The following is a 26,922-nucleotide window of genomic DNA, read 5'->3' on the forward strand; positions in this document are numbered from 1 at the left end:
TGCCTAAAGTATTTAGGTTTTGATCACACTTGGGCATAAACTCAGCTTGTGGCAGACACATCATCACCCATCCCCTACAAGCTATATAATCTCCCTGCCTTACTTCAGGCATGCAGTTTCTCTGGCCTCGATCTCTGGGGCTGGAGAGCCCACCCGGGAGTTGCTTTGTTCAAATAAACTTGTTCTTTTTCCATTCGACTTGATCTGGTTTACTGTGTTGGTAGAGAAACCCATTATTGGGGGGCAGAAAACTTATTATCAACTACTTCTAGTTTGTTCTTTCTTGGTGTGGACTGCGTGTCAATCATTGCTGCTTGACAAAGTTCTAGCATTGTGACTTTGCAGATCACAGTTTTCTAGGACCCTTTCACTTCTATTTTTAATGATTCTCATTATGTGTTATGGAAGTTCCCTTATGCCTTTTTCTTTGGGAAATGTTGTGAGGGCTTTGAAAGATGAAAATGTATAAAATGGCAGCCTCTTTAAACAAAATAATTTGGGAGCTGGAGAGATGGCTTAACGGTTAAGAGCACTGGCTGCTTTTTCAGAGGTCCTGGATTCAATTCTCAGCAACTACATGGTGGTTCCCAATCATTTAAAATAAGATCTGATGCCCTCTTCTGTCATGCAGACACACATGCAAATAGAGCACTCATATGCATAAATAAATAAATCTTTAAAAAATATTTGGAAAAAAATCCCCACCACCATGGAACATTATAATGTAATAACTCTGCTTACTCCCACACAAGTTAATACCAAACTACTAGAAAATTTAGATAAGTAATGTTAATATCCTGACCCTCACCTTGAAATCCCACCTGGCCAGTATTTAATTAAAGCTTGCTTCAAATTTGGATTTAAACTGTGGCAGTGGTCTTATTCTCAATTGGAGGGATTAACAGACAGTAGGCCTAGGAGTAGTTATCTAGAGCTAGGAGTTAGTAAGTGGGGAGAAGAGCGTGTTACTGAAATATACGTGAGTTTTGTTCCCTGTAGGGGACAGTTTCAAATAAATCACTAAACTGAGGGCTGAGAAGATGGCTGAGTTGGCATATGTTGCTGTGTAAGCGTAAAGACCTGAGTGGATCCCTTCCACCCACATAAAGAGCCGACACAGCTCTCTGTGCCTGCAATCCCAGCACTGGGGAGGTCGAGAAAGGAGGGTCCCTGGGAGATCACTGCCAGCCAGGTCCAGTGAGGACCCTGTCTGAAAACATAACGATGATTGAGAAAGACACCTGATATTGACTTCTGGTGACACACACACACACACACACACACACACACACACACACACACACACACACACCCTAAGTTCAAATTCAAACTCCACTTAATAGCAATGTGAGCTTGAGAAAGTTAATTCAAGTGGGCTGTTGTGAGGATTAAATGATTAAATAAATGTAATTAGAATGGTGACTTGGGCCTAGCAATTACTTAGTACAATTATTATGGCCTTATAATAGATAATAATATAATATAATAATATAACATAATATACAAGGATCTCCCAGGGCATTTCCAGTTATTCTAGTTTACCTGGTTTTCCAGTATACTCTTGGTCTCAGCAAAATAAGCCATCAAATCAAATATAAAGTCTTGACATTTTCCACTTCCAACCTGTCAGTGTTAACTTCCAGCTGAATGAAGGAACTCTGATGATTGTGAAGCCTCCTTCTGCAGGGCCACAGCATCCCTCCCACATGCCCAGGCTGTCTTCAGAGTCCTCAGGAGTTTGGACTCTCTTCACTTCCCACTTGGAGGTCCTTGTGGCTTTATCCCTAGCCATTTGTCTTCCTATGTCTTTGGAGGTGGGGTCTTGGTGTGTGACCCAGGCCAGGCTTTCCCTTCGGAGCCAGCCTTGCCAACAGCTGGGATCAGAGGCACGTGCTGCTGTGCCCAGCTATTTTACCCACTTTTGCTCCTGAAAAAAAGGTCTTCTCTTGTTTGTTGATATGAATACTCTTTTTTAAAAACAACAACAACAATGTGTTGATTTTAGTATACTTTGACCACCTACCTTGCTGAATTTGAATACTTATACTAGATTTCAGTTTGATTCTCTTAGCTTTACAGATGATTTATCAATCACATCATCTTCCGTTATGTAATTTCCTCTTTCCCTTTCAAATTTTTTATGCCTCATTTATTTCTCCTGCCTAATCATTATTACATATAAAAAAATGCAAGCAATGGCAGCAAAATAGGAAACCCTGGAATTGTTTTTATAAGTACATTGAGATACCCATCTCATTTCTCCTGCCTGAAAGAAGAACAAAGCATGAAGGCTAAAGATTTAAGTTTTAAAACGAATTTAAGATATATATTAATGTATTTTTGATACGTAAGAAAAAATACACGAAAAAGGTCTTCTACATTAAAAAACAGGTTCTCCAAAATGTGTATTCCGAGGCTGGGAAGATGGCTCAATGGATACACTGCCTGCTATGAAAACATAAAGAAAACATAAAGATTTTGGATCCCCAGAACCCGTGTAAAGCTGGATGTGGCAGCTCACACATCCGGTAACTCTAGTGCGGCTATAGAGAGATGGGAGGCAGAAACAGGAGAATCCCCAGAAGCCTGTAGCTGGCATACACAGCAATGAACAGCAGACCCTGTATTAACCAAGGTGGTAGGTGACCACCACCCAAGATTGTTCTCTGACTTCACATTCATGCTGTGACTCATACACACACCCACCTGCAAACACACACACACACACACACACACACACACACACACACACACACACACAAAGATAAAAATGTGTATTCAGCACACTCTCTGGTGTGCAGAGAACAGTAAGTGGAAAACCCTGGCCACAGTGAGCAGGCGCTTGCATGGAAGGCAGGAGGTGACGTGGCAGGTGTGCCGGCCGGTGCTGCTTGTCTACAGTGAGCAGGTGTTACTTTGATGATCAGAAAAACATACACAAGTAGAAGGAAAGGAATGAATGAAGGACATGATGTTAACCTTGGGTCTCGGTGCTTGAAGTCCCTATGGCCACGCTTTCCCGACTCAAGCTGGCTTTGTGACCTACTTTATGCTTTATCTGTGTCTTCCATCTGGCTGCACAGCCTCCAGTGTACTCAAGAATGATGTCACTTCCCTTCTGCTCCTCTTTTCTCTGAATCCAGATGTTCTGCAGCATGCGCCTACCCTCAGATCTATGTCTCGATATCTAGGCAGCTATGGATCTTTTTGATCCCAAACTGCTTTGCTTCTCCCAAGTCTCTTAAGTATATGCCTTTTTTCCTGGCCTAGAATTCTCCCACAAGTCCCTGGATTGACTTGGACTACAGTGCACCATGAGAAAAATTGCTTTCTAGTACTCCTGAGCACCAACTTTTCTTGAGCAAACACTTCCTAGAGTTTGTGGCTGCTGGACTGTCTCTCAAGGATCTCCAAGGAAATGCTGTTCCTGCCAGGACAGTGGTGAGTGTGCATTCTGGAGACATGGCATTCAGTCATGAAGCAAGTCCCCAAATCACACTAACCAGCTTGGTCACACCCTGGTACTCCCTAACCTCTGCTGGAGGCTTTAGGCCACTGGGTATCCTGGCCATTCCCTCATCCTGTCCAGACTGTGCCAGTCTCCTTACGGAAGCTGCTCAGGCCCTTCCTAGTCTTAGATCTCTACCTAACCCTGTGCTCCAAACCCCAACTCTTGGCAGACACTCTGATTTTGCGGGGAGATTAAAGCCATCTAAATTTTTTTAAAAGATTGTGTGTGTGTGTGTGTGTGTGTGTGTGTGTGTGTGTGTGTGTGTGTACACAAGTGCACACAGGTGCCTTTGGAATCCAGAAGAGGGCGTTGGATTCCCTGGAGCTGGAATTATAGGTAGCTATAAGCTGCCCAATGCTGGGAACTGAACCCCAGTCCTCTGCAAGGGCAGCAAGCACTCTTAACCACTGAGCCACCTCTCCAGTCTCTTAAGTCACCTCCGTCAGTCCTTCGCCATCTGTTTCCACCTTCTACAATCTACTTAACATCATTTCCTCTCTTGCTTTCTTTTCCTTTTGCCTTTATATCCATTTTCCTCCTTTGTAATAAATTTATTGTGGTTACAGGGAGAGCAAGCAAACACGTCTTTCTTTTTTTACTTTACCAATGGCCTGTAATTATTTACATGGTGCTTTCTTTTCAATTAGACTATGAACTCTTTGTAAACAGAATTATATTCTCCACATCCTTTTTTATATCAGCACCTAGAGCAAGATCTGGCCCAGACGATGCTCTACAGCCCTGCTGAATGAATGAACAAATAACGAACGGGTTCTGTGCATGCCTTTCATTCAGCACAATGCTTTGAACATGAAAGAACTTAATAACTACACAGACTTAAAACCAAAAGCTTTATGACTTTCAAACATATGCTTCTCCATAGGACTTGTTTGCCCAACAGTTTACTTAAGTGCAGTAAGGGTGTGTACTATAAATGTACTAGGAGAAGTGAGGCCTGAGTCCATTGCTTGAAAAGTCGCAATTTTAATGTATGTTTTTAGTTATCATTTAGTTTTGAGACAGGGTCTCGCTATGTAGCCCTAGCTGGCCTCAAACTCATAGGGATCCATCTAAGTCCTGGGATTAAGGGTCTGTGTTACCACACCCAGTCTTAATGCATTTTTTAAATAAGAATTTTGCCCCTCCTTGCTCTCCTGCCCTGCTTTTGATTGTTCTAATAGGCATAAAGCATAGTGAGATATTAACCACAAGTCAGAAACTATTAAACAAACCAAAAACCACTGACTAACTTGAGATGGCAGATATGACAGCTCACGGGCAAAGGCTTCCATCCTCAATGTACTAAATGATGACATGTTAATAACAACCATAGTTTTTACATCACTTCAGAGTCACTATACAGAAAAACGTAAGTTTTTGAAGAATATCAAACTAAAGGTATCTTATGTCAACCTGGTGACAGAGCAAGTTTCTCCACCACAAACCACATTTGCTTATTGTAAGGGAGCCCATTTCCTCTGCCTCAAACACAAGTACAACTTCAGTGTCCACGCTGCCTCTCCTAGGTAAGTCCTGCCCATCTTCCATGGTCTAACCTGCGCTTCCTCTCTCTTCACTGGTACACATTAATACTACAAAACAATGGGCTTCCCTGGGATGTCTTCCCTCCTGTATGTCACACCTTGACTGCAGCGACCCCATTACTCTTCTTACCTCCCCCCCCCACTTCCTTCCTTCCTCTTCCCAAATAGCCCTTTCTACTTCCCCGTCTTCTGTAAACATCGAGATTCCACATATGAAAGAAAGCATTTCACACTTGTTATCCTGACTCTGGCTTGTTTACTTAACCCCATGGACTCCAGCTTCAACATTTTCCTGCAAATGAAGTAACATGCTCCTTTCTTTCCAGCTAAGTACTACTCCACTGTGGACGCATACCAGTTTTCTTTACTGACTGGGAAGCTGGCACCCCTACCCTGCCTCCCCTCCTTGGCCATTGTGAATGGGCACGGTGTGCAGCGATAGCTGGTGTGTCTCGCCTTTCATCTCCTCCCTGTGTACTACATGTGTACCTGCAGATGGGACAGATGACAGTTCTATCTCAGGGCTTGTTTTGTTTTGAGACGGAGCCTTATGTAGTCCAGGCTAGACTCGAATTCTTTAGAGAGAGTGTGTGCAGGATCTTTCCTCTTTCTGGTGTCTTGCTGGCCTCTCAGCCACACAGCATGGCACTAGCTTACATTACACTGTGCCATGTCCTGGCTATCTTCTCAACAGGGTTGTAAGAATCTTGGACACTAGACTTTTCTCTTTTTCTTTCTTTCTTCCCTTTTCCTTTCTTTTATGGTCTCCTGACACAGGGTCTCACTGCCTGAGCTAGCCTTTTCCTCACTCTGTAGCCCAGGCTATCCCTGAACTTGTGATCTTCTCGCCTTTACTTCCTAAGTGTTGGGATTATAGGCACGGACCTCTGTCTTGGTTAGGGTTTTTATTGCTGTGAGGAGACACATGACCACAGCGACTCTTACAAAGGAAACATTTCATTGGGGTAGCTCACTTACAGTTCAGAGATTCAGTTTATCACCATCATGGTGGGGAGCATGGTGGCGTGCATGTAGACATGCTGGAGCTGATAGTCATTCATCTTGACTCAGGCAACAGGAATTCGACTGTCACACTGAGGGAGGCTTGAGAAAGAGACCTCAAAGCCCACCCACACAGTGACACACTTCCTCCAACAAGGCCACACCCCCTAACAGTGCCACCCCCTTTGGGGCGCCTTTCAATCCACCACAACCACCATGTGCAGTTACGCTGTCTTCTTTTCCTGTACTTTACAATTCAATGTATCACGTGGGGCTAGATAGCAGATACCCGAATTTTTCTTTTTTTGAACTGGGGATATGGCTCACTTAGTAGAGCACTTGCCTAGAATGTATGAAGTCCTGGGTTCAATCCCCAGCACCACATAAACAGGGCATGGTGGTGCACACCTGTGATTCTAGCTCTGACAAGGCAGAAACAGAAGAGTCCGGAGTTCAGGATGTCTCCAAAACATTCTTGCTCTCAGAATAAATATAGCTTTACTTTATAATGATTATCAAAATGTAGCTTCATTACAACCAGGAAAGAAACCTAATGTCTGTCAACTGAAGTCATTAAACCATTAACATTTGGTAAACCTTGTTACAAATACTTGTGTGTGTGTTTATATATCATGTAGTTGCCCTCTCCCATTGCACATTTCCTAAACTTGGGTTTATTTTAAAAGTAAAGCCAGGTGTGCTGGTACATGTCTGTAATCTTAGTACGTGGGAGGCTGATCCGAGTTCAAGGTGAGCCTAGGCTACACAGTGAGTTAAGGCAGGCTAGGCTGCAGAGTGAGACTCTGTCTTCACGTAGAAGGAAGGAGAAGAAGAAAAAGGGAAGAAAGGGAGGCGAGGAGGAGGAAGGGAAGAAGGAAGGAAGGAGGAGACAGAACAAAGAAGTTGAGATGTCTGGTGGAGGTGTGGGTGAGCTGCCCAGTGTGGTGAGTATGACCGTGGGAGGGCTGTCCCCGCCATCGCTCATCTGTCGGGGTGGCATGGGCACGGGGTGGGGAGATGCCCCCCACCTGAGGCAGGTGGAGGGCTGGCCCTGAGGTCGTAAGAGCAGAACAAGCTGTCCCTGCCCCTCACCAGCTGCAGCACTAGGGAGTGTGGCCCCTGCACCTCGCCTGGGCAACAGCCAGAGCTGCCCTGAAGGTGTAGGTGAGAGAGAGCCGACCCTGGGGTGGGTGTGAAGGCAGGAGAACAGCCCCGCCCCTTGCCCATCACAGCAAGGGGTGAACTAGCCAGGGCAATGCTGAAGAGCTCACCCTGGTGGTGAGGGCAGGGGAGAGCTGGTGGGCTGACCAATCCTTCAACTACCAGGCCTAGAACTGACGGGAGCCATAAGCCTAAGCGACCCTAGGCACACATGCTGCCATTTTGGGTTTCTCTCCTCTTTGCTTAGATCTAGCCTAAGTCTTCATAGCACCAGAACCTCTTCTCACAGATACCAGAACCTCTTCCCACAGATACCAGAACCTCTTCTCAGATATCAGGTGAATGAGCTGCAGTCAAGCAATTAGGCAGTTAGACAAGGGTAGCTAGATAACCTTCACAGCAACATTTCCTGCTGGCTGAACAGCCCATAATTAAGTCCCTTCCTGCTTGCAGCCCCCATTACTAAGTCCCTTCCTCCTTGCAACCCCCATAATTAAGTCCCTTCCTGCTTGCAACCCCCTTTGCCTACCTATGTATGCCTTGAGAGAAAAATAAAGTTTTGGAGCTTGATCAGACGTCCTGTTTTGTTCTCATTTTTTGTGTCTCTTGTCCCTCTCATTCACCGGCCCTCCCTTTAGGTCCCCATTAAAGACCCCGCTGGCCGGGGCACAGAACTAGGGTTATGTGTTGGTGCATCCCAGTATCTACCCCATCTGTGATCTGCTGGAGCATGGGGTAAGGGTGTGTTGTCCTGTGGTCCCACAGCTGCAGGATCTCCATGACACAGGGCAGCAGCAGGATGTCCAGGAAGAGCCCCAGTGAAGGCCCAGTGTCGATGGTGTAGCAGAGAGAGACCAGGGGCCTTGAAGCAGACCAGTGATTCTTTGTGTGTAAAATGGATGGATAAAGGGGTTGACTGCGTGACTCACTGTGTCACACTGCAGCTTCCATGATGAGATTTTCCCCTCCCTTCTTTTTTCCTTTTTTCTCTTATATTTTATTTTGTTTTATTTGGGTGGGGGGAGATGGGGGAGATCAGGAGGCATGATGTAAAAGACACAAAGAATAAATAAAAAGAAAGTTAAAGAAAAAGGTAAAGATGTATTTCTGAGGAATTATTAACCAATTAGCCTGGCAAATGAGTTTGTAAAAATCGGAATTATTTACTTTTTAGACTACTAATTCTGTAACTACCAAATTATTATAATTACAACATGCTTAAGTGCATTTGTTCATCCATATTTGAAAGGATAGTCACCTGGTAGTGTTTCTGTTTGTTGTTGAGGTGCACAGTCCAGGTTAGCCCTCTGCCACGGAGCTATCCCTCCCCAGCCAGTCACCGGGAAAGCGCTAACCCACCCAGGGCTCTTGGACATTCTGCACACTTCCCTGAGCATTCCATCCGCTAGTCCACCCCTAGCTCCTCCTGCTAGAGACAGAGCAAGTCGGAGCTTCCCAGGACAGTTCCACTCACGCCAACAGCCTCTTATTTAATTGCCAGTGGTGATGGCAGAGCCTTCTTTGTGTAATTTATTCACATAAAATCATCATATCAGGTTTTTTTTTTTTTTTTTTTTGAGAAATGGTAAATATCTGAGGCCTTGAAAGTCCTGGTTCCTTCCTGTAAATCTAGAAAAGTAGCTTGTAACCCACCAACTTCTTTCACTCATCCTCTCTCCTCCCTTCTTCCCTTCCCTTCTCTTCCTTTTCTACCACACATGAACGTTTCCATAAGTGTTTTTAAAATCAGGGCACGGGGGAAGAACAGGGCAGGAATCCTTGGCTTCAACAGCCGGCTTCAAAGAATTCAGTGTGCTGGGAACGGCAGCCAGCTGGGTGCGTCTCGAGGCACCCTTGCTCCAAAGCCAGAGACCAAAGATGAAGGCGAGGAAATGCAGGAGATTCTTCAAGTGACTTCCCAGGAGGAATCTCAGACCAGCCACACCCAGTCCCTTCATCTTGGTAAATAACTCAGCAAAACTCCAAATGGGCTTAACTGAGTCCCCACAGGAACCTCTCCCAAGAAGCAGGGGATTTCTCCCAGGCTGCTGCTACATGCAACTCCCCAACCCCAGCCTGCCTGCAGGGGAGTGCGTGCTTTCCCCAAGCCTGGGCATGTTTATCACAGGAACAAACAAACAGCAAACAGCTCATGAGGCTGTAGCCGTTTCCTGGCAGAAGAGGAGCGTCACTGTCTTCTGGTTAGACTGGGGATCTGGCCACTTAAAGATAGTAACTGTTTCTGGTAGGAACCCGGCTTTCTGTCTATATTTGATGGTAAAGTTAAATTTGAACTGCTCCTCCTAAGACAAACTGAACTAATTGGAAATGGACTATAAATAAATATGCACAGCAGGCATTCATTAATTAACACACCCAGCATTTATTGAGCACATACACTATGCAAGGCACAGAATGGGGGACTCAGAAATAAAATGTGCAGTCTCAGAGCTCAAGGGAGCTAACAGTGATAATCACCACGAGGACAAAAGTAACAGAACCTGACGGAGGAGCACCGTGTGCTGGGATTACTAAGCACGTTAGTCCATTATCCATAAACCTTCCCAATGCTGAAGTAGTACATGCTCTATTTTACAGACAGGAACCCAAGGTTGGCCACACAAACTGCTGTATCTAATGAAAAGACACTCGAATATAAGGCCATTCGCCTCTCCAGCCCTCTCTAGTGCCCCCACAGGTCCAGTGGGGTGCAACTTGATGTTACAGAGCTATGGTCTGGGGCCCCTGACAGGCACTAACCGGGGGAAGGCCCTTTCTGCCGGCCTGAGGACCTGAGATCTCATGGCAGAAGGAGAGGGCTCCCTTTTCCAACTTGTCCTTTGACCTCCACATGCATGCTGTCCACTCATCCCGTATCACATACACAAAGTCTGAAAAAAATGTAATAAAACAGTTTGTAAAACAAACAACGAAAAATCCAATGTATAGCCTAGATGGGGATATAGGAAAGAGATCACAACGTTTTTATCTTTAACCCTATATTTTAGGTCAGAGATATTTGTGTGCCAGTCATTAAATGTAACGTATGGTAGAAGGAGTACCAGAAGAGGGGTCACTTTTAACGGGCTGGTGTGAGGCCCTGCAGGGAACTGAGATGCTAAAGAACTTTCTAAAGGCACTCTCAGAGCTCAAACTGCTCAAATACGAGCAGCAGTGTGGCAGAAGAGGGGCAAAGTTTCACCTAGAGGGGACAGGATGTTAAAAGGCAGGCAAGGGGACAACCACAAGAAGTGTGAGAAGAAGAGTCCGTGCTCTCACGAGGTTGGAAAGGGTGGCAGGATTTTGAGAGGCCACAGAGGTAGCTCCAGGATACCCATCTCTTCAGCAGGCAGTGCATAACTACTGATGCTCTGGAGTGCCAAGGGGGAGCTGTGCTTGAGAGAGCTGCACTGAAAAGAGGTCTTGTGCAGCTTAGGTGCGATGATGCACACCAACAGTCTCAGCACACAGGAGGTGTGATGATGCACACCGACAGTCTCAGCACACAGGAGGTGTGATGATGCACACCAACAGTCTCAGCACACAGGAGGTGCGATGATGCACACCAGCAGTCTCAGCACACAGGAGGTGTGATGATGCACACCAGCAGTCTCACACACAGGAGGTGTGATGATGCACACCAACAGTCTCAGCACACAGGAGGTGCGATGAGGCACACCAACAGTCTCCGCACACAGGAGGTGCGATGAGGCACACCAACAGTCTCAGCACACAGGAGGTGCGATGATACACACCAGCAGTCTCAGCACACAGGAGGTGCGATGATGCACACCAGCAGTCTCAGCACACAGGAGGTGCGATGATGCACACCAACAGTCTCAGCACACAGGCAACGGAGGCCGGGAGACCACCAGCTCAACACCAGTCTAGACTAAAAAGCAGGACCCTGTCTAAAAAAGGCAAAAATAAGGCCAGGCATAGTGGCACACACCTTTAATCCCAGCACTGGGGAGGCAAAGACAGGAGGATCCTGAGTCGAGGCCAGCCTGGGCTACATAGCAAGCTCCAGGACAGCCAGGGCCACATAGAGAGACCCTGTCTCAAACAAACAAAAACAGAAAAAACAGCTGTTTTTGTTGCGTGGTATGATGGCACATGTCTATAATCCCAGCTCTCAGGAGATAGAGGCAAGTGGACTTTGAGTTTGAGACCAGTCTGGGATATAGACTGAGTCCCTGTGTAAAAATAAAAATAAAAACAAAAATAAAAATAAAAATAAAAACATCAGCAATAACAAAAATTTTAAATGAAACAAAAACAGTCTTTCAGTAGTTCTCAAGCTCTTTACATTTTTTAAGGATTCATTTATTTACTATGTGTAGGAGCTTTCTGACTGCATGTACGTACGTGTACCATGCCTGTGCCTGTGCCTGCGGAGTTCACAGGAGGGTCTCTCGGATCCCCTGGAACTAAGCCGCTGTGTGGGTGCTGGAAACCGTACTCCAGTCCTCTGCAAGGGCAGCAAGCTGAGCCATCTCTCCACCCAGTTCTCAAACCTCAGTGAGCTTCACAGTTGCGGCAGTGTTGAAAATGCCTGGGCCAGCTTTAACTTGGTGTGGGGTGGGGCCTGGGTGTCAGGATTCTAAAACACTCTCTAAGTGAGCTAAGGTTGAAAACACTTCTGTGTTAGCACTGGAGCAAAGAAAACAAGGTCTCCATGTCCCCAACCTCAGTGACGCTGACCACCACCTGAAGGGCTTGTTAAATGATGAAACCCCAGACTCACTGAGACGGGATCAAGGAATCTGTCTTTTTAACAACCCAAGATGTGTAATTAGAGTTCTAAAGAAGGGCTGTAAATCAGGGTCAGGTGGTGGCAGCGGGCATGAAGAACGTGTTTTAATGCCAAGTAAAATAAAACTGGAAGAGATTAAATTTTCAACACTATTTATATTTGCTTTTATATACTTCCAGCTTAAAACCCACCAAAACAATCAAATTTGAGTATGGTTTATTAAATTGACAACTTTAACCTAAGTTGGTTTTATTTTGATTCATAGTGGATAAACTCAATTTAGTCATTTACTTTTCTTTCTAACAGAACCATGAGAGAGAACAACAGACTTCAAAGGCCTAAGAGGGACCACTCAACTTCTGGTAGATCTACTGTAGAGGTGGGCTAAACAGCACAGTACGGTAAAAATGACAGCTCACCCTAATGTTTTAAAAACTCTTGGTTGCATGTACTTTTTCAGGATCTGCATCCTACATCCTGCAACATGAAATGTAACAGGGAAACAAGTACTGTACTCCCTTCTACACTAAGAATCAACATTCAAAAGGAAAGGGAGCAATGATTTGTGTGTTTTTCTCTTGAAGACAGGGAAAATGGAACTCAAAATAAAGAACTAAGGTAAAGGCAGAAGGATCAGGGGGTCAAGGCTAGCCTCAGCTACACAGCAAGTCTGAGTCTAGCACAGGATATCTGAGACTCTGTCTCTAAAAATAATCTGTAAACTCTATAGTAGCTAAATTTGCTCTTTGTAAATGGCAGACAGACCATCAGAAGCAATGAAATGTATTCTTATGCCTTAATTCCTGTGATTACATGTTGGGCTAGAAAATGATACAGTCATCTCAGAGACTAAAAGGCACAACATGTATTGAAGTCCATCTAGCAGCGGCATGATACTGATAAGGGCACTGGGCTGAGAGTCAGAAAAGCCAAATTTAGACTTGAGTCTACTGTTAGCTAACGGGGAGAACTTGGCCTCAATTTTTAACATCTATACTTAGGGTGGAAGTAGATTTGTTTTCATACTATATTCTTTCTACAGGTCCTGCAGTTTTTCAGAGGCACCTTTAAGGTTCTATACAGATTTAATTTCAATTCTTATTAAAAACACACTTTTCTTAGCCGGGTTTGATGGTGTACGCCTTTAATCCCAGCACTTCTGTCTACGTGTGTGTGGCACCGATAATGAGTGAGTCTTGCTTTAGCTTGGTGGAGTGTGGTAGGAAGTACAGTCCGAGTGACTCAAGAAGTGCAATGCACACTCAGCAGACTGCACAGTAAATCTGAATCTCTGACACTGCCAGCCAGCGTTCACGGGGCAACTGGGTATGCAGCTTCTTCTGAGCTACAAATATACATATTTGAAATTGTAAATATGTCTCAGATTTGGATGTTTTTAACTGCTCTATGTTTTGTTTGTTTGTTTTGCTCTATGTTTGTGATGCTAGAATCAAATCCAGGACCTCCCAAATCTAGGCAAGTGTTCTGCCACTGAGTCACATCCCAAGCTCTTCCTTTTCATCCAGGGCTAGACACTTGATCTTAGCCAAAAGGCCGAGAAGCGATCACCCAGGGCTATAATGGCATAAAGGATACACAAAATCTTCGTACCCAGCTATGTCTTGTTTCTGGATGATCCAGTTATGGAAGCAAACAAAGGAGATATATTATTTGTATAAAATGCTTGGAAATTACAAAATAGAACTTTCTAAATGTCAAGATACTAACAACTAGTAAAAATATAGTCACTGTGACTATATTTTCATACAAATATGAAAATATATTTGTGACTGTAAATGCAATAGTTAAAAAAACTAAATAGTTTTTACAAAGTCAAGTGGATCAGCACGAACAATTAATTCTGCACAAGGATTTTCCCAGTACTATCAGACGATGTTACTGTAATTGATAGAGACTGTCCACTCCAGGGTAATCCTTTAAGCTACAGACCTTCCACAATCATCTGCAGCAGATTTATATCAGTAACTGCATTAGAACTAACTTCTTTCCTTCTTTCCTCCCTTCCTATTGAGACAAGAGTCCATTACGTAGCTTTGGTTGGCCTGAATATGCAGCCCACACTGGCCTTCAATTTGCAGTGCATCCTCCTGTCTCTGCCTCTTGAGAGCTGGGATGACAGGCACAAGTCACCATGACCAGCTAGAATTCCTCCTTGTAAGAAGTTTTTGTTTGGTTGGTTTTTCTTCCCCACCCACACCCCCAACCTAGGTCCTTGTTCTGGGCAAGCACTAAGACACTGAGCTAAATCCTCAGCTCCCAGAATTCATCCTGCTTTTACTGAAGTTTTCTGACTGATATAAAGTAGGGGTGAGAATAAGAATCAAATCAAATAAGAAGTTACTATTATTTCTGTCTTTCTTTTTTTTTCTTTTCTTTTTTTTTTTTTAGACAGAGTTTCTCTCTATTGCCCTGGGTGACCCAGAAGTTGCTATGTAGACCAGACTGGCTATGAACTCACAGAGTTTCTTCCTTTGCCTCTCATACACTGGGATTACAGGCCATGTATCACCATACCTGGCTATATTTCGATCTTAAAGCAAACCCATAAAATATAGGCTTACCATGTACAATTTGATAAGGCAGAGACACATGTTATCATACTAACAACTTTGAATAAAATGTTGGTGATGTATCAAAACAGGTTTTGGACTCTATATGAGAAACAAAATTACTTTCTGAAACTATGAGGAAAAGTATGTGTCATGCTGATTAGTGGGCACAACTTACCATAAGAATCCCAGAGACTGGAGGCTTAAAACTGGCAATACATTTTCTTCATGTTCTATGTGGACTAGAAATCTAAGATCCAAGTGCCAGCAGAGCTGATGTCTTATAAAGCATCTCTCCCTGGCTTGTAGACTTTTCTGTCCTCACACAGCAGAGAGAAGGAGAGGAGGAGTGGGCAGGAGCTGATAAAGACACTGATCCTAGCAGATTAGACCTACAGTCATGACCTCAGCTAGCTGCCTGCTATGAGGCTATAACTAAATACAAAGAGCTTGGACTTCACTTCAGGAGGTCTTTTTAAGGGGACACAACTCAGTCCACAGGAGCCTGCAGCTCATACATGGCCCTCTATGATCCTTTGACTTTTTGGCTGGAGGTGTGTGTAGCTCAGGGTGAAATCATTTGCCTGGCATGTAAAAGGTCCTGAGTTCAATTCCGAGCACCACCCAGGGATGACAATGGAGGAGGAGAGAAAAATAGACAGTGATACCTTTATTTTTCTTTAAAACGTTAAGTGTTTGTATGTGTATGTATCTAAGTGTGTACAGATGCATGTACATGTATGTATGCATGTGTGTGTAGGCCAGAGGTCAACCTCAGGAACCCTTCACCTTGATTTCTGAGACAGGCTCTCTCACTGGGGCTGGAGTTCCCTGACTCAGTCAGGCTGCCTGGCCAGTGAGCCCCAGGGCTCCCCTGGTCTCTGCCTCCCCAGCACAGGGATTACAAATGTGTACCATTTCCAGCGTTTTACATTGGTGTGGGGATTGAATTCAGACACAGCAGGCCTTTTACAGAATGAGCCAAACAATCAAGTTTTTTAGCTAGCTCAAAAATCATTCATTGTTTTACCCAAAGTGATCATTCTTCTTCACTGAGGAATGTGAACAATTCAGCTTTGACACAAAAAATAAATGTATTACCACTTTTTAAACATCTGGATTACGAAGTAATTATACAAAAAGGTTAGAATGGAAACCAGAATGTTAAACACAAATCTACCAGTGTTTGAGGCTGTTTGTACGCATGAGCTACAGTTTCCTTGATGTGCTTTTATCCTACAAGCAGATCCTGGAAAGCTTTTCCTCTAAGGTTAGGGATAGGGCAGGACGCTTGCCTTTGCCATTTTTACTCAGCATATAGATGACGTTCCAGATCAATGAGGTACAACACACATGCAAGTAAGACATTGGTCCACACAGAATAAAATAAATGCATCAAGAACAGCAATTGACCTCTGGCCTCTACCTATGTATACACATGTGAACACCCCCCACCCCCCCACCCCCACACACATCACACTTACTAACAGAACAGAAAATAATCATTAGTAAGGATATAAACAAACTGGAGACTCTTGCATTGCTGGTGAGGATGTAAAATGGTGCAGCCTTTACAGGAACCAGTAAAGCAGCTACACAAAGTAATTACTATTACCAAAATTCAGCAGTAATCTAGTAATATGTGCCCAGAAGAACAGAAAGCAAGGACTCAAACAAGGTATCTGTGTACCTGTGCTTAGTATTACCCACAATGGTGAAAATGCAGAAGTAATCTAAGTGTTTGTTAACTGAAAACATAGATAAACAAAATATGGTGCTTGTCCACAGTGGAGTACTGTTCAGCCATCAAAATAGTTAAATTCTGAAACACATTAAAACATAAGTGAGGCCAGGCGGTGGTGGTGCACGCCTTTAATCCCAGCACTCGGGAGGCAGAGGCAGGCGGATCTCTGTGAGTTCGAGGCCAGCCTGGTCTACAGCGCGAGATCCAGGACAGGTTCCAAAGCTACACAGAGAAATCCTGTCTCGAAAAACCAAACCAAACCAAAACCAAACAAAACAAAAAACCAAAACCAAAACAAACCATAAGTGAGTTTGGAACCATAAAGCTAAATGAAAAAAACCCAAACATCCCAGCCATAAAAGGGCAGCTGTACAATACTAGGACAGTCCAATGGGTTAGGGCTAAGTATGAAGGTGGGTGCCAGGGACTGGGAGGGGAAACGAGTCACTGTTTAAGGAGTGCAGTTTCAGTTTCTCAGATGGAAAGAGTTCTGGAGCTGGGTGGTGGTGACGGAACAGTGAGAATATGCTCAATGCCACAGTGAAAATAAAAACATGCACCTGGAGAGATGGTTCAGTGGTTGAGAGCACTGGCTGCTCTTCCACAAGACCCAAGTCCGGGCAGTACCCATGTCAGGAAGCTCGACCTCTTATAAGGCCAGCCCTAGAGGACCTGGTGTCCTCTTCAGGGACCCACAGGCACTCACACGCATGTAGCATACAGACACACACTCATAAATAAAACAAAAATAAGTCAAAAAGAAGAAAAATAAGGGTTGGGGTGGCTCAGTGGGTCAGTACTTGCTTTACAAGTGTGAGGATCCGAGTCTGACTCCCCAGAACCCACATTAAAAAACAAAGCAAACAAACAAACAAACAAACAAACAAAATCCAAGGCACATGGCATGCACTTGCAACCTAAGCAACGCTGAGAGGAGGTGGAGCCAGTGCGTCCTGGCGCTCACTGGCCGGCAAGCTTGGTGAATTTCCAGACCAATGTCTGAAACAAAAGGTGCCTGAGCAACACCACTTGAGGTTTGTCCTCTGACTTCCACACACGTACACACAAGCACGCACACCTCCTCACACACATGCACACTCTCTTACAATGTTTAACAAGTACTAAGCCCTAGACTCAACACAGTTATTCCTAAGATCTCTTTTAATGACAATGCTTTATAAGACCCCATAATAACAAGAAGAAAAAGAGATGAGATTCTAGTGGAGAAATAACTCCTGACTCCCCATCTTCAGAATGGAGAGTGTAACTCTGCTAAACTTTTAGTGATTATGCAGGGGCCAAAAAGCTTTAGCAGCAGCAGCAAACTCCGAGGGGAGGGGCCAGGCAGGAAGCTGAGCAGGTGAAGCGGGGCAGCTGGGGTGTGGTGAGTCTGAGGCCACACGCCCGCCCTGTCTAACCGGAGCAGCTGCAGCCCCACCCCGATGATCTGTCCCCCTGAAGGAATGTGGGCATGGTGTTAGGAGGGTTTGCCATTCTTCAAGTGAAGTTGTACTTGAGATTTTTATGTGTAATGCTGGCATCTAATTTTTTAAAAGCATTTTAACACTGCGAGCCAAGGGAAGGTATCTGCAGGCCAAGGCATGCACAGTTGGACAGCCAGGAGTTTGTGATGTCTTTCAGAATACAAATGAAGAAGGGTGTGGGGGCACATGCTTTTAGTCTCAACACTCAGAAGGCAGAGGCAGGAGGATCTCTGTGTATTGGAGGCCAGCCTGGTCTACATAGGTAGAGTTCCACGATTACCAAGGCCATAAAGAGAGATCCTGTCTAAGGAAAAAAAAAAAAAAGAAAAAAAGAGTTTCTTTGCACTAATTTTTAAGGTTTGCATACAGTTAAGGAACTAAATCATTCAAACCATTTGGAATGTACCAGCAGGTACTGAAAACTACTTTAATTAAGTAGTACTTAACTATAGTTACAGTACAACTCAAAGGTACTTAAGTACAGTACTAGTTGTTAGTGAGCTCTTAGAACATGAACTTCAATGTCTCCATAAGGTTGGTACATAAGTAGTAACCATGGTTACATTCTTTTATTCTGAGACAGGGTCTCACTATCTTGCCTCAACTGGCCTTGAACTCCTGGAGTCAAAAGATCCTCTTACCTTAGTCTAAGTACTTGGGAGTATAGTTTCACATCACCATGCTAGTCAAGGCTACATAGTAAGACCCTGTCTTTAAAAAAAAAAAAAAAAAAAAAAGCAAAAAGCTCCTATATGATACAGAAAAGTTAAGGAAAAACAAATTTCTGTAGCCAATCTACAAAGCAAGTTCCAGGACAGCTGTCACACAGAGAAACCCTGTCTTGAAACCCACCCACCCACCCACCCCGCAAAAGAAAAGAAAAGAAAAGGAAAGGAAAGGAAAGGAAAGGAAAGGAAAGAGAGAGAGAGAAAGAAAGAAAGAAAGAAAGAAAGAAAGAAAGAAAGAAAGAAAGAAAGAAAGAAAGAAAGAAAGAAAGAAAGAAATCACTTACCTACATTAGGAGGTATGGCTATAATTACTGGCAAAATGAATAAGGGTCTTGCCCTCATAAATTTTATAATCTAATAAGGGAAATGGACATTAAACAGTGTCATTCAAATAAATACATTTTCAGGAATCATAGAAAATGATGAGATTATGAGAAAAAATACATGTGGGGAGGCTGGAGCAATGGCTCAGAGGTTCAGAGTTTGGTTCTAGAGGACATGAGTTTGGTTCCTACCACCCACATGGGTGGCTCATAACTGCCTGTAAGTCCAGTTCCAGGGGATCTGACACCCTCTTCTGGCTTCCAAGCTTGTGCACACATGCACACACAACATGAACATACACACTCACATAGAACATATTCATCCAGATACACAACATACATACAAATAAAAATAAATCTTTAAAAATATATATATGGATAGGACTGATAACATGACTCTAGGTAGACATTTCTGCTAAGCCCAATGACCTGAGTTTAATCCCTAGAATCCATATGCGATTTCCATACACGTACCATGGCATGCACGAGTATGATATGTACATCTACATGCACACACACACACATACACACACACACACACACACACACACACACACACACACACACACCATAAACATACAAACAAATAAATAAATCTAGAAAATTTTAAAAAAATATAGAAAGGCCAGGTGTGGTGATTCATGTCTTTAATCTCAGCAGAGGTGGGCAGACCTCCAAATTCAAGGATAGCCTGGTCTTCTACAGAGAGTCCAGGGCTAGGGCTATACAGAGAACCCTGTCTTGAGAAACCCTATGTCTTAGTTAAGAGTTTACTATTGCTGTGAAGAGACACATGACCATGGGCAATTCTTATAAAGAAAACATTGAATTGGGGTGGCTCACTTACAGTTTCAGAGGTTCAGTCCATTATGATCATGGCAGGGAGCATGGTGGCCTGCAGGCGGATGTGGTGCTGGAGCTGAGAGCGCTGCATCTTGACTCAGAGGCAACAGGAAGTCGACTGACTGTCACAGTGAGGGAAGCTTGAGAAAAGAGACTTCCAAGCTTCCCCCACAATGACAAGCGTCCTCCAACAAGGCCACACCTCCAACAGCGCCACTCCCTTTGGGGGCCATTTTCTTTCAAACCACCACAGGTGTATTTATGTACACACACACACACACACACACACACACACACACACACACACACACGAAAAGGAATCGTGGAGGATACTCATTTAGAGGAGGAGGGTTGGCACAGGGAAGGCCCTTCAAGGAGCTGACCTTAAAGCCAGACCTGAAAGGATAAAGGAGGTTAGCAACCCCAGGGTCTTGTGAACTGAGGGTGAGGAGCTGGTGACAAAGCATTCCAGGAATGTTTGTGTGACATGTGGGACAGACCCAAATAACTGAAACGGGAGCATTAAACAGGGAAGGCTGAGCTACTGGAGGCAGGAGGTGAAAATTTGAGGGGACAGATATTGTCAATGTTTTTCCCAGAGAAAAATTTCTGAAGAAATCAAAGTGAAAAAGGAAACTTGGGAAGTAAAGAAAGGGGAACTAGTGAGCAGGAGCTCAGGAAGTTGTCTGCATCTGTTGTCTCCTCTCATTCTGGGGAACCAAGGGGAGGGCCGCCAGGGAAGAGCAGCTAAGCAGGGAAGTCAGGCCAGAGCTCTGGCTGAGTCTATCCAGCTACCAGCTACAGTTCCTCCAAGTCACCCAACATGACGGCGGGTATTTTAGAAAACTCAGCAGATTTTTAAAAACCATGTAACGAGATATTGAAAATTCTCTGATTCGCCAGGCGGTGGTGGCGCACGGCTTTAATCCCAGCACTCGGGAGGCAGAGGCAGGTGGAAAGGCGCAAAGCTACACAGAGAAACCCTGTCTCGAGAAAACAAAAACAAAAAAACAAAGACAGAAAATTCTCTGATTCCTAGAGTTTAAAGTCTAAAAGTGGGATTTTTGACAGGTCTCTGATTACAAGACCACAGACTCCATGAGAATAAGAATTTCTGCCTAAACAGTGTGATAAACAAATGTTACAGATTGAATCCACCAAGACCATGAAGACAAAGACAGTGAGCTCAGGATGAAGTGACAGTGAGGGTGGCGAAAAGGAAGGAAGGGAGGGAGGGAGGGAGGGAGGGAGGGAGGGAGGGAGGGAGGAAGAGAGGGAGGGAGGAAGAAAGGAAACTGGAGATATAGAGAGAGCCTTGAACTTCTTGGCAATATTTTAGATCCTAGAATTCATTCATTTTATTAAAAGACATAGTTTTATGTATGTGTGTCTGTGTGTGAGTTTGCACATGTGAGTGCATTGCCTGTGGAGGCTGGAGGAGGGTGTCAGGTCCTCTGGAGCTGGAGTCACATTGGTTGTGAGCCACCTGATATGGCTGCTAGGAGCTGAACCCAGGTCCTCTGGAAGGGTGGCAGTGCTCTTAACCACTGAGCCATCTCTCCAGGCCCTGGGATTCATTCTTACCGCTTTCTCACACACAATCACTCAGCATATCTTATCAAAACGTCTCCTTAAATAGCTCTCCAGATCCACAATCATTCTGTTTCCTACCTGGTTTCTGCCTTCAGCCTTAGTTAACTGCCTAGCACTCTTTCCCACACTTGTCGGTGACAGGTTTCCATTAACTTCAGGAGAAAGCATGCATTTCTTTTTAGGACACATGAAGCCCTCATAACTGGGTCACATGCATTCAGGAAGTCCAGCAGAGTGTTACAAACATGGCCTTTGTGAATATGAGCTGTGCTGCTTGGAAAGCTTTGTGGCCAGCCAGCAAGATGGTTCAGTGGCACTTGCCTGAAATGGAACCCTGGAGTCTACACAAACGGGTAAGGGGACAACTGACTGACTCCACAGTTTTCTTTTGATCTCTACCCAGCATACACACGCACGCATGCACGCACGCATGCGCGCGCGCACACACACACACACACACACACACACACACACACACACACACACGCACGCACGCGCGCGCACTCACACACGAGTACTACTACTGATGATTAGTTAAGTCTTAAAACCTTTGAGACATGTGCTTTTAATTCTCTGGCTTTCAGTTTCTTAACGTGAAAAGGGGTAGGAATCGTCCTGACTCATGTTTGCTTTGATGATTAACTGAATATATGTAAACAGTTTTCTCTGGCTGACACACAATAAGCATTCAGCACTATTTCCTTTGAATCTGCAATGAAGGTTTTTCTCTCACAGGTTAAGCCCCAGTTAGGACGAACTTTCTATCATTTTCCAAAGGAATCATTTCCTGTCCTCACGTTTTCAAAATTCTTATTTGCCAGGGCATCACCTAAGGAACTGTACAGAGAATCACACAGTGTTTGTCCTTTCGTGACCTGCTTAGTTCAGCAAGTCTAATCCTCAGGGTTTCCAGGGCTGAGGATGTAGCTCAAGTTGGCAGAGTACTTGCCTAGCAGGCATAAGACCGTAGGTTTGATCCTCAGCACTGCTTAAAAACATGCATGGTGTTGCATGCCTGGGATCCCATCACTCAGGAGCCAGAGGCTGAAGGATCATAAAGTCAAGGTCATCCTCAGCTACCTACTGAATTCAAGGCCAGATGACCTATAAGAGACCTTTCTCAAAAAACAGCCAACAAAACCCAGGTTGAATGGTGACCCTAACTGAAAGAAAGAGATTAAAGGTGGGTTAACACTAGTCTCCACCATTTTTTTAAAGATACCTTTTTATTTTAATGTGTACATATGTGTGTGGTAGGGCTATGTGCACATAGGGCAAGGTGCCTTTGGAGGCCAGAAGCTTGGGATTGCGATGGAGCTGGAGTTACAGGCAGCTGTGAGCTGCCCAACATGGGTGCTGAGAACTGAACTCAGATCCTCTTCTAGAGTAACACTTGCTGTGCTCTTAACCACTGAGCTGCCTCTCAAGCAGCCCCTCAAAATACCTTCTACTGATAGCATACCACTTTCACAGCATGGTAAAGTCAAAAGATCACCAAGTCCAACCATTACAAGCTAAGGATACAGTTAAGTTTCTTATAAATCAGATTAATTCTTTGCTGGTTTTAGGTTTTCAGAGCTGGAATTGAACCCAGGGCCTTGTGCAGGCCAGGCAAGTACTAGACCACTGAGCTACACCCCACCCCTTAATACTCTGCTTTTAAGCTGCTGAGATTCTTACACAGTCAACACCAGGCATATTTTGAGGTCTTTCCATCTGACTGGAATGTCTGGCCTGCTGTTTCCTGGTAGTTCTTTAAACTCATAAATGTACAAAGTTTGTAGCTAGAGAATCACATATCCCTGAACAACCTTTCTCAATGTTATTCTAGTCTACAAAGTCTGGCCACCTCAGCCTCCCTAAGTAACTCCAGAACACTGTCATGCTCTTTGCCTATCTCTCTCCTTACACTGTTACCAACTCTGTAATCCCAGCACTTGGGAGGTGGAGGCAGGAGGATTGGATGGAGTTCATGGTCATGTTTGGCTACATAGAAACTTTGAAGCCAGCCTGGGGTACTTGAGACCTCATCTCAACAAACAACAAAGGCTACTATGCTGTGGATATCGTTCTGTATAAATAAAACACTGACTGGCCCGCGGCTAGGCAGGAAGTATAGGCGGGACTAACAGAGAGGAGAAAAGAAAGAACAGGAAGGCGGAAGGAGTCACTGCCAGCCGCCACCATGACAAGCAGCATGTGAAGATGCCGGTAAGCCACGGCTATGTGGCAAGGTATAGATTTATGGAAATGGATTAATTTAAGCTATAAGAACAGTTAGCAAGAAGCCTGCCATGACCATACAGTTTGTAAGCAATATAAGTCTCTGTGTTTGCTTGGTTGGGTCTGAGCGGCTGTGGGACTGGTGGGTGACAAAGATTTGTCCTGACTGTGGGCCAGGCAGGAAAACTCTAGCTATACTACTATCAATCACTCTGTCTCTAATTAATTAATTAATTAATTAAAAGAGAAATAAAGAAGAGGAAAGGAAATGCCAGGCGGTGACGGTGCAGGCCTTTAAGGATTTCTATGAGTTCAAGTCAGCCTGGTCATCTGTTTCTTGGGTCTCATAGTCACCACTGCCTGGTAAACAGGGTATGACAATAGTTGTTTCAGGTATTAATTGTGTCCTGATGACAATTCTCTTGATAGATACTTCTTCACAGTAGATGTACCTACCGTTATTTTATCAACTGAAAATATGTCAAATATGTATTTTTGCTGGTAAAGAACAAAGCTCTTAGCAACACTCTTATTGAAAGAAACTGAACAAAAAGCTCTTTGGGGCTGATACTCCCAAACAGAAGCAAAGATTAACTTCAAACGAATTTCAGTCTTTTCCAGGCTCAGAAAATTCAGATTAATCTCTCCACACTGAAAGAAATACCAAAGCAAGGAGATGAATTTTAAAGGTCTTTTACATTTGAATAGATCTTTCTGCTTCCAAAAGTCTAAAGTTGCCCAGATAGCAAGAGGCTTACTGTAGTGTTCATGAGATTATCTGAAACTCAGACACAGGAAAATTAGCATCATTCAGAACTCAGTCGTGCAGAAATGACATTGAATCTCTGTACTCGCTAAAAACTGGAAGAAAATGTTTCTTGCTGGAGGGGTCAACTCCCTAAGTTTCTACAGGTGGCTTCGTTTTAGAAATGCTGAGTTGAACTCCAGCCTCCTTCACTACCTCCCAGAAGGTTAGCCTCTTCCTGCTAATGTTAAAATATGAACATGACGCTTTAAGGAAATTATCTGCAGAAGAACAGCATAGTGCAGCTTGGCTGCATCGGGGCCAGCATCCAACTGGGGTAGGGGTTAATAAATCTTTTCCTTCCGAGCTCTGCCTCCAAGAGCTTTCCCTCATTCCGGATTAAAACCAGGAACTGACACACTCTGGAAGGTGTTCCAAAGTTTCCTGGAAGGAGCTGAGACAGAATTAAAAGTGTTTAAGCAAAGATTTTAGGCTCATCTAGACACAAACTTTGCAGTTGGTCTTCAAGAATAGGAAGCTGCATAACTGAAATGCCTAGAAGTGAGTGTCCAGCATGAAATTTAGGTCTTGTTTATGGCCTGAGAGGATCAGAGAGAATTTGGGAGGTGCTTTCCTCAGCAGCTGGATGCATCACTGGCAGCTGCGATTAAAAAGATAAAGAAATCCACATCTGCTTAGAGTTCAAATGCTATATGAATCCCTTGCGAAAGTAAATAAATTCCTGAAGAGGCCCTACTTCTAAATCAGGAAAAAATAGGGTATTTGGACTGTTTTCCATAGTTATCTCCATATGCCCTATCACCAAAGCCAATCCAAGGTTCTTCAGCATAACAGATCTTCAGTGACCAAGAAAGGCTTGACAAAGACAGGGTCCGCTGGAGTACAGGCTTCCCTTACACACAGAGTGTGGACACTTATAGAGACCAGAGGGCTAGTTCACTTAAGGTTGAGTCCATCTTTCATTCTGTAAAGGGAAGGACGCTATTACGAGTATACTAGATACTTCTTACATGACAGGAGAACAGATCTGATCAATCTCTAGGGGTTACATGTCAACGACACAGCGATCAAAGCTGAAGTAGTGGAAAAGCGCTGTGTGAGCACATCAAGTGAATTGTGAATTCACTTGTGAATTCACAATCAAGTGGATGAATCCAGGTCCACTGCAGCTTGACAGAGGGCCACCTATGCAACCCTCCTCCAAGTGACACAATTTCATCAGTTACAAAGTGGGCAAAATAATACCCATATTATCTGTTGGTTAGGACAGTTGAAATGATCTAATAAGATACTGGATCACTTTTTTAAATGGCCATACATAAAGAAGCACAGAACTGCTCAGAAGAGCAGGTGGGAACCTATAAACTCAAGGAAAACACCCACTTACTCTAACATGGTGAGCCACCGTGTGGGTGCTTGGCACTGAACTTGGGTCTTCTGCAAGAGCAACAAGTGCTCTTAGCCACTGAGTTAATTCTCGGCTTCCTCTCCCCCTCCTTTCCCCCACGTGTGTTTTGATAGCATAGGCTATCCCTGAACTCACAATCCTTCTACATCAACCCCCTAAGGACTGGGATTACAAGTGTGAGCTACCATGACCAGCTCAACAGTTTTTCTCCCCATCATTTGAGTAGCATCCCAAAAACATTGTCTTCAAGGTGTTTCCTTTACACTCACAATTGGCTGGTTGGTAGAAGACGCCTTGTTTTTTTGGCTTCTCTCGGGTGTTGACATGCCTTCCTCCCTAAAATTAAGCATTTCTAGGTTCTGATTTCAAATGATATAACTCAATTTTTTTCCCTTGCATTTAGAGGCCACTATAGGGTTAGTAATTGCCTGATCTCAATGTTCTGTTTTGGAGAACAGAGGGGCCCAAGGAGAGGGAGAGAGATGGGATATGGCTCACTGAACATTCAGAATATGTACAACACTTAAAGTATGAAGTCCAGTGTCTTACATAGGCATCAGTCATGGCCCCCAAACAAAACCACAGTGAGATCAAAGATCACTGAACAAAACCACTTCAAAATATGGAGTGATGATGAAAGAGTTAGACATACTGAGGGAATTACCAGAGACAGAGAGAGAGAGAGAACACCACACTATTGCAGAAATGGTGCCTATATCCCTGCATGATAGAAACCTGCCACAGAGCTTGAAACTGTAAAGAACACAATGCTGTAAAATGCAGTAAGTGAAATGCTGCAAAATGCAGTCTCTCTGTATTTACTTTCTTCTTTTTATTTATTACACAGCATCTAATATTGCCCAAAGCAAGAGCTTTGGAGTCAGGCTGCAAGGGTATTAATCTTGGCCTGTCATTTACTATGCAAATCTTCCACATTACTTAGCTCTCTGGTTCTGTTTCATAATTTGGAAGATGCAGAGTAGAGAGGGCTACTGTGAAGGTTAAGGAAGTTATTACACCTCATGTGTTCAGAACTATACTTGGTTCTTAATGGGCACCATTGTGATGATGGCTAATAAAATTTCTGACACCGCATAGTCATCTCTTCAAAATAAAGTATTCCAAAGCCTGCAGTTAAACCATATTTATAGGACCATAATCAAGACATATGTGGGCTGACAAGATGGATCAGAAGGTAAAAAGGCACTTGCTACCAGGCCTGATGACCTGAGTTCAATCCCCGTTCCACAAGGTAGAAGGAGAGAA

The 26,922-nt window shown here is 44.1% G+C and overlaps 1 protein-coding gene across 7 annotated transcripts in view; it reads right to left on the minus strand.

Annotated features, from left to right (window-relative positions):
* Positions 1 to 26,922, minus strand: part of Cstpp1 (centriolar satellite-associated tubulin polyglutamylase complex regulator 1) — a 164,542-nt gene that overhangs the window by 70,588 nt on the left and 67,032 nt on the right. The window lies entirely within an intron of this gene.

The sequence above is a fragment of the Peromyscus maniculatus genome, chromosome 4 (assembly GCF_049852395.1).
Source record: "Peromyscus maniculatus bairdii isolate BWxNUB_F1_BW_parent chromosome 4, HU_Pman_BW_mat_3.1, whole genome shotgun sequence".
In the NCBI taxonomy this organism is placed as follows: domain Eukaryota; kingdom Metazoa; phylum Chordata; class Mammalia; order Rodentia; family Cricetidae; genus Peromyscus; species Peromyscus maniculatus.